General features: G+C 45.6%; 1 long non-coding RNA gene across 1 annotated transcript in view; it reads right to left on the reverse strand.

Annotated features, from left to right (window-relative positions):
* Positions 1 to 8333, reverse strand: part of LOC141088390 (uncharacterized) — a 34541-nt gene extending 26208 nt beyond the window's left edge. The window contains exon 1 of the long non-coding RNA XR_012231940.1: positions 8057 to 8333. This is a non-coding gene — a long non-coding RNA (uncharacterized lncRNA). The remainder of the gene's footprint in view (positions 1 to 8056) is intronic.
* Positions 8334 to 8701: the final 368 nt, after the last annotated feature.

The raw sequence follows: 8701 nt of genomic DNA on the forward strand, positions 1-8701 counted from the left end.
TGAGCTCCATCGGGGACAGTGATGATAATGTGTACAAACTGTAAAGCGCTGCGGAATATGTTAGCGCTATATAAAAAATAAATAAATAAACATGGGGGTGAAGAGCGAACACGTATGACCTTCATAGGATCTACATCACGAAACAATCACTGACCTCAGGGAGACCAGACAAAGAAAACACTGCGGCAGCCGGCGAAGGCACCTAATCAGTGAAATCCTAGGTGCAATGCTCCCTGGGAAATACGAATATGCAAATAAAGTCCGTGGAGCCTCATTTAAGAGTCTCAAACATGGGACTGGCAAGATCTTCCTCCAGGGAAGGACCCAGCCAAGGGGTGGCTCCTTTTGGAAACCACCATTACCACCATATTAAGTGGCCCTTTAAGTCAATATCCAGCTCTGTACGAGTTTACAGATATGACAAGGGAAATACCAAGGCCAGGTATTTGTCCAGACAAAGAGGACAAAAAGGACCAGGGAGCATTGCACCTAGGATTTCACTGATTAGGTGCCTTTGCCGGCTGCAGCAGTGTTTTCTTTGTCTGGTCTCCCTGAGGTCAGTGATTGCTTCGTGATGTTGGTCTACTAGGCATTGCTCCCACCTAGCCAGAATCCTACTCCACACTGATGAGGGGCAACACCCCGAAACAGCTGTCTGTGGATGGATACCTGGCCTTGGTATTTCCCTTGTCATATCTGTAAACTCGTACAGAGCTGGATATTGACTTAAAGGGCCACTTAATATGGTGGTAATGATGGTTTCCGAAAGGAGCCACTCCTTGGCTGGGTCCTTCCCTGGAGGAAGATCTGGCTAGTCCCGTGTTTGAGGCTCTTCAATGAGGCTCCACGGACTTTATTTGCACCTTCATAGGATCTAGAATGCTGCAAGGGCCAATGTTTCAGACCAACATGTAGCTGGGGGACAAGGTTCAAATTTTGCACTGGGGCCCATCGAACTCTAGTTACGCCACTGGTTTTAGATATATATTAGGAAGTGGATCAGCCCAGAATATTGAAGCCAAATAATTCTGTTCTTTGATTTTCCTAACTTCTAGTTCGTGACAATCCAAACTGCTAAGTATATGTGCTAGACAATATTCTCAAGCTACTCTGTACAATTGGGAACACTTTGGATCTCAAAAAGTTAAAGACCCCCTTTCTAAAGTGATAGGTTAGAATAAATCATGGAATTTGAATACTCCCAGGTTCTGGCCTACAGCTTCGCGCCTATTCTTCCCTGTATCACCCATATATTGTATAACATTTACTGTGTGTCCCAAATAAAACGGTGAATTCTCCCACAATGGCTGGATGATTCTGCTGAAAGCTGAAATCCGCAACAGGATCAACAGTCTAGAAAGGAGCCGCACAAAGAGGACAATTATTGGTAAGCTGTCGATTTCTTGGGTCAGCTAATACCTACGATTACTGTCATCAGCAAAGTGGAGAAGTAAGGGCAATGTGTAAAAAAAAAACACAGAAGAAAAGCTCAAGAGTTGATAGAAATCTGCCCCGAAATACATCTGGGTCACATGAAGATTCTGCAGCTGATTTCACCCATTAGGAAGCAAGTAAAGGAAGACAGACTGATCTAAAGATCCATGTTATTATACAGAGGCTCTGTCATTGCTTATAAAATACGCTGCAAGATTTTATGTTATTGCACAGTTTTAACATTGGTTTACTAGAATGATACCAGCAGCACAGAGGACTTCAGAGCAGATATTTCGTGGGTAACGATACATTAGTTTAGAAACAAATAATAACACATCTAGGCAGTACAATGACATTAAATTAACATACATGTATGCAAAATCAAATTAAGGAGGTCTCTAGACCTTTCCCCTTTCCTTAAAGGGATATTAGCAACTGTTTGTGCTCCAGAGCTGCTCTTCCTATTGTTTGTGCTCCAGAGCTGCTTTCCCTGCTGTAATCAAGAAAGGCAATTGCAACCAGAGTCGTCCACTTTGGAGGCTGCCACTGGTCACAAGGTCACCCAACCTATGAAATCATTTATGCAAACAATGTCCAGCGCTCTACGACTTCTCCGTAACATTTTTTTTTAGCATTTTGCAAATAGATGGCAATCAATATAAAGGTAGGAATTCTCACATAGCCCAAATGTCAGACGTTAACCACAAAAACAACTTATTCAGAACTTCCATTCATTGAAACAGAGCATTCAGGCACAACTGACATAATAATACAGCAAGACGATCCACTTATATGTAAAAGCATAGCATCCAACAATGTACCCTAAAGCAGAACTCTGCGGGAAAAAAATAGTTAAGAAGCAGCTGAAAGCAACATTTAAAGAGAGAACCTGAGGAAAAAATTATAAAGAAGCAGCTAAAAGCAACCTTTAAAGGGAAATCTGATGAAAAAATGATAAAGAAGCAGCTGAAAGCAACATTTAAAGGGGGAATCTGCAGAAAAAATGGTAAATAAGCAGCTGAAAGCAACATTTAAAGGGGGAATCTGAAGAAAAAAATGATAAAGAAGCATCTGAAAGCAACATTTAAAGGGGAATCTGATGAAAAAATGATAAAGCAGCTGAAAGCAACATTTAAAGGGAGAATCTGCAGAAAAATGGTAAAGAAGCAGCTGAAATCAACATTTAAAGGGGGAATCTGCAGAAAAAATGGTAAATACGCAGCTGAAAGCAACATTTAAAGGGGGAATCTGAGGAAAATTTTATAAAGAAGCAGCTGAAAGCAACATTTAAAGGGGGAATCTGCAGAAAATTTAATAAAATAGCAGCTGAAAGCAACATTTAAAGTCTGCAAAAAAAACGGTAAAGAAGAAGCTGAAAGTAACATTTAAAGGGGTCTGCAGAAAAATGGTAAAGAAGCAGCTGAAAAGAACATTTAAAGGAGGGATCTGCAGAAAAAAATTATAAAGAAGCAGCTGAAAGCAACATTTAAAGGGGGATCTGCAGAAAAAAAATGAAGAAACCGCTGAAACCAACATTTAAAGGGGGAATCTGCAGAAAAATACGGCAAAGCAGCACCTGAAAGCAACATTTAAAGGGGGGATACCACTTCAAAGTGTCGTCCCAATAAATACAGGATAAGTGATAATTGTACAATCGCTCATGGTCCAACTACTGGGAGCACCACTGACCTAGAGACCGCGGGTCCCAAAGCTTCCTGTAGGAATGGAGTGGCAATGCCAATGCTCAACCATTAACCACCGCTCCATTGACTTCTATGGCATGGAAGGATATAGCCTTGCAGTCATCAGCCCCATAGAGGTGAATGGGCACTACTGCTCAATTCACACAGGGCACTGGACTTTGGGACCCCCATTTTTTGGATTAGTGAGGATCTCAATAGTTGGGACCCCAGAGATCATGCATTTATGAGCTATCCTATGGGTCCCTTTAAGACACTTACAGCTTTCTCAAGACATGCTAAAAAATATAAAACAAGTAGTAATCCCACCTCTTATGGAGAACATACTCTACTAGGAAAGATAGAAATCAGCAAGTCAATGTGCAAACTTCTGTAACATCTTCTAGAGTATCAGTGTTCAGATTCTAAAGCCCATCGCACCTTTGGGGTCATCATGGACCCAATATTCACATTGTCTGCAGAATATACATGTAGCAGAGCTGCGATGGGCAGATAGAGCAGAGTCGAGTTTGTCACTGGCACATTTCTTTGCATATTATATAATGTGTGGTTTTGCATAGGACTGCAGCTAAAACAGCGAAGTGTGATCGCCGCACGACTAATCCCATAGAAGTGAATGGAGCAGTGATTACACAGGGGCACTTTGGCTCCATTCACTGGCACTTTGTGACCTCCATCCTCGGGATCGGTGGGGGCTCAGCAGTCAGACCTCCATTGATCATACATTTATCCCCTATGGACTGGTTGAACACCCGATAACCCCCTTTAGGTTTCCCAGTCCAGGTCATGTCGCTCATAAAGGATTTTCTAGACTGGATACAACTGTAACAAACTTCCAGCTGTGAAGTATATCAGATACGATACTGATTTCCTATTCAGTGACAGCAAGCAGACTATGTGAAAATGGGAAATAACCCGCGGAGGGTGAGTACTATCCGTATCCGCATCTGTATTTGTTTTTTTGTAACTAATGGATGATTGTTTGAGGATCGCTTATTTAAAAGTGGGTGTGTTCACACGCTGCTGTTTTCCTGATTTTGCAGAAAGTAACAATTCCATCTCTGCTACATCTGTATGTTGCATTTATCCTATAAACCAATTCCATCTTAATTGTTTCCAAAACTACCACTCCCAGGCTGTCAGAGCAATGCTGGGAGTTGCACTTTTTTTGGCAGCTGGAGAGTCACAAGTTGAGGAGCAGATATCAATAAAGAAGCCTGGCGCTAAGAGCCAGCCCTAAATCGCCGCTATCTCACCACTACAACCCCCATCATTGCAACAATCATCATTACCAACATCCCCAAAAAAATCCGTCTAATCCCATTGTCGTCAGGGTAATCCAATGCATAAAATCCCCGATCTCCCACCGATCGCCCCCCACGAGACAAAAGCGAATCCCCTCTGATTAAAAGGCAAAGGGCAGGAGGTAAGAAAATGCTGCATTACTCCAGACCCCGCCGCCGGTGCTTGATGCCTTCACACTTCTGCTTTCCATGAACACCACAACCATCAGACATCTGTCCAAGCTCCTCCGGCGAGAACGGACGCCGGGGCTGAGAAAATGAAGGAGCAGCTCGCCGGCTATAGGATCCGGCAAGACGTGCGGCTTATGTCCTCCACCTCCTGACCACCGGTAGACATCGCTGAAGACTCTCCATGTTCTTTCCAGCGACATCTCCGACCCTCCACCTCGCTGCCTAATGAACTCACCTCTCGGGAAATCCTATAAGAAATCCCTTTATTACGGTTCGCGCTGACACCCGGCACAAACCCCTGTCAGCTTCTCCGCAGCCCCGACCATCAGGAGACGATGTGGAGTTATTTTGACCGTAATGTTTTTTTTTTTTTCTTCTCCCTTTCCTATAGTCACCTCTCCACCCCTCTACTCTTATAGATTAACCCCTTCTGCAAGCCAAGCCATCCCAGTTCCCTAGCAACAGAGGGGGTTAATCTTCAACTAAATGAACCATCAGCTGCTGGCCCCAAGAGCTTGCAATCAATCCGGTCTGGAATGAAGTGAGGAAGTCCCTATTCATGCCTGTTAGATGACAATAGCGGACTGACAAGAGGATTAGAATGGATTAAGGGCTAGAGAAGATGGGGGGGTGTAATAAAGACCCCCTCCGCTCATTATCTTCCTTTTTGCATCTCTATTCATTGAAAGGTTGCTTAGGAGTAAAATCTGAGCTGCGTTTAACCCCCTCTGACAACCCAACTTCCTTCATCGATAGGGTGACAGCCCAGATTGAAGATCTACCTAAGCTTCAAAGAAGGGGATCTGTTGACCCTGACCCTCAACACGGTGGGAGCTCGCCCTAAACTTCAGGAAAGGGAATCCATTGACTCCCATCCTTGGACAGGTTAGCAGCTCAATTTGAAGCTCACCCTAAGCTTTGGAGAAAGGAATCCATCGATCTCTGACCCTTGACAAGATGGCAGCCCAAGTGGAAGCTTGCTCTAAGCTTCTAAAAAGGGGATCCATTGATTCTGACTCTCAACATGTTCCAAGTCAAAGCTCATTCTAAGCTTTGAAGAAGGGAATCCATTGATGCCGAACCTCAACATGGTGGTAGCCCAGGTGGAAGCTTATCCTAAGCTTTGAAGAAGAGGATCCATCTACCCCGAAACTTGATATAGTGGTAGCCCAGATGGAAGGTCTTCCTAAACTTCAAAGAAGGTCATCTATTGACCAGTCAATACAATGGCAGCCCAAGTGGAAGCTCACCCTAATCTTCATAGATGGGGATCCATTGACCCTGATGCTCTACATGGTAGTAGCCCAAGTGGAAGCTTACGCTAAGCTTTTAAAAAGGGGATCTATCAACGTTCGAAAAGATGACAGCCAAGGTGGGAGATCACTCTAAACGTTTAAAAAGGAGATCAATCGATCCTCGACATGATGGTAGAAGGAGAAGGGGTTTTATTAACCCCGAACCTTGACACGATGGCAGCCCAAGTGGAAGCTCATCCTAATCTATTTGACACCAATACTAAACATGGTGGCATCTCAGGTGGAAGCCCTCCTTAAAGTTTGAAGGTGCGGATTCATTAACCCAGAGTCTTGACTTGGCGTCAGTCCTAGTGGAATCTCTCCCTAAGTGTCATATAAGGGGATCCAATGACCCCAACCACCGACAGAGTAAAAGCCCTGGTGGAACCTCTCCCTAAACTTTGGAGAAAGGGATCAATCTCTGACCCTTGACACAGGGTGGAAGCCCATGTGGACGCTCACCCTAAACTTCAAAAAAGGAGATCCAATGACGCCTGACTCCTCTATTTTAGCCGGCTGACGAAGGTGTGTAGGGGGGCCTTATTCTTTTGGAGGAGTCGTTCCATAAACTGCATCTTTGAGCTAAGCATCCCTAAGCTTCGGAGAATGGTATCCATCTGAGTGGACCTTCAATAAGAAGGCAATCCAAATTAAAGATTACCCTAAACAAATGAGAAGAGGATTCAGTCCAGATGAAAGATTACCCTACACTATGGAAAAGGGGATCCATCCATCCCTGGTGGAAGAAGGATCCAATGACCCCTGACTCCTCTAGCTTGGAGGGTGGAGGAAGGTTTGTAGGGGGTTCTTCTTCTTTTGGAGGGGGCTTCCCATCCTAGAGCACTTTTTTTTTAGTAGCACCCAGGTATAAAAATCACGCTGTCGTCTTACAATTAAAAAAAAAAAAAATCAGCATTTTTGTAAAAAAAAATTCTTGTACACGGAAACTCTGCTCCCCCATCATCTCCTGGAGCGAGACCCCTCATCATCACCACCATCATCATCATCATCACAATGATGGGGGTGATCGACAGGAGGAATGCGGAAGAAAAAAAGGAAATAATTGCAAAGCAGGGGACTGAAGCGTGAAAGCAGAAGAGAAAGAGAGGAGAGGAGAAGAAAGGAGAAGACAGGAGAAGAGAAGAGAGAGAAGAGAGGAGAAGAGAAGAGAAAAGAGAGAAGAGAGGAGAAGAGAGGAGAAGAGAGGAGAAGAGAAAAGAGAGGAGAGGAGAGACGAGAAGAAAGGAGAAGAGAGAAGAGAAGAGAAGAGAGGAGAGGAGAAGAGAGAGAAAGAGGAGAGGAGAAGAGAGGAGAAGAGAGGAGAGAAGAGAAGAGAAGAGAAGAGAGGAGAGGAGAAGAAAGGAGAAGAGAGAAGAGAAAAGAGGAGAGGAGAAGAGAGGAGGAGAGGAGAAGAGAAGAGAGAAGAGAAGAGAGGAGGAGAGGAGAAGAGAGGAGGAGAGAGGAGAAGAGAGAAGAGAGGAGGCGAGAAGAGAAAAGAGGAGAGGAGAAGAGAGGAGGAGAGGAGAAGAGAAGAGAGAAGAGAAGAGAGGAGGAGAGGAGAAGAGAGGAGGAGAGAGGAGAAGAGAGAAGAGAGGAGGAGAGAAGAGAAAAGAGGAGAGGAGAAGAGAGGAGGAGAGAAGAAGAGAGGAGAGGAGAAGAAAGGAGAAGAGAAGAGAGGAGAGGAGAAGAAAGGAGAAGAGAGAAGAGAAAAGAGGAGAGGAGAAGAGAGGAGGAGAGGAGAAGAGAAGAGAGAAGAGAAGAGAGGAGGAGAGGAGAAGAGAGGAGGAGAGAGGAGAAGAGAGAAGAGAGGAGGAGAGAAGAGAAAAGAGGAGAGGAGAAGAAAGGAGAAGAGAGGAGAGAAGAGGGGAAGAGAAAGAGAGGAGAGGAGAAGAGAAAAGAGAGGAGAGGAGCATGAATAAACAGAATATGGCGAGTGGCCGCGGGTGGTGACTGAGGCTTTCTCCTCGCAGCCTTTTGTTACGGCGGAGCGGTCATTTGCATGAAGAAAGCGCCGCGGCTTCTGCTTCTCCCCACCTCCCCTCACTGTACACAGTCACTCCACGGACACGCAGGAGGGGGCGAAACACGCCGATTATCACAGGGATGGGAGGCAGCGCGGGGGTACGAGGAGGAATAATAAGGAGATGCCAACCTGCTGGTGATCGCGGAGGATCGCTGCCCGGCCGGACGCGTGGCCGCCTCTGCTGTGCGCGGGTGACAGGCGCTGCTGCCTCAGCCTCCCCAGTCCTGGCCGCTACGCACCGGCAGCCGCCACAGGCGCACACGGGGGCGCACGCGGGGGGCGCGGACACTCCGCCGAAGTTTCATCGCTGATCACTCATTATTATTAGGGATTGGGAGGGGGCTGGTGTCCCCCCTCTGTGAGCCGCTGCTGGTGGTGGGTTTGGCTGCAATATTGTTGGTGGGCAGAAGAGGGGATTGTGATTATAACCCCAGGGGAGAGAGAGAGGCTGCGGAAACTGACAGGGACGCTGGGACTCTACATGGGGGGGAGAGGGGGCAGCCTGGGCGCTCAGGGGTTAATAGAAATCCGGCTTTTACCTGCAGAAAAGAGAAATTATCTATTCATCACATATCTGTGTCTCCTATCTATCACAATAACCTTTATTTTTTATATAGCGCTAACATATTCCGCAGCGCTTTACAGTTTGCATACATTATCATCACTGTCCCTGATGGGGCTCACAATCTAAATTCCCTATCACTATGTCTTTGGAATGTGGGAGGAAACCGGAGAACCCGGAGGAAACCCACGCAAACATGGGGAGAACATACA

Source organism: Dendrobates tinctorius, unplaced genomic scaffold (genome assembly GCF_039654945.1).
Source record: "Dendrobates tinctorius isolate UK_male_01 unplaced genomic scaffold, ASM3965494v1 ptg000039l, whole genome shotgun sequence".
Lineage (NCBI taxonomy): Eukaryota > Metazoa > Chordata > Amphibia > Anura > Dendrobatidae > Dendrobates > Dendrobates tinctorius.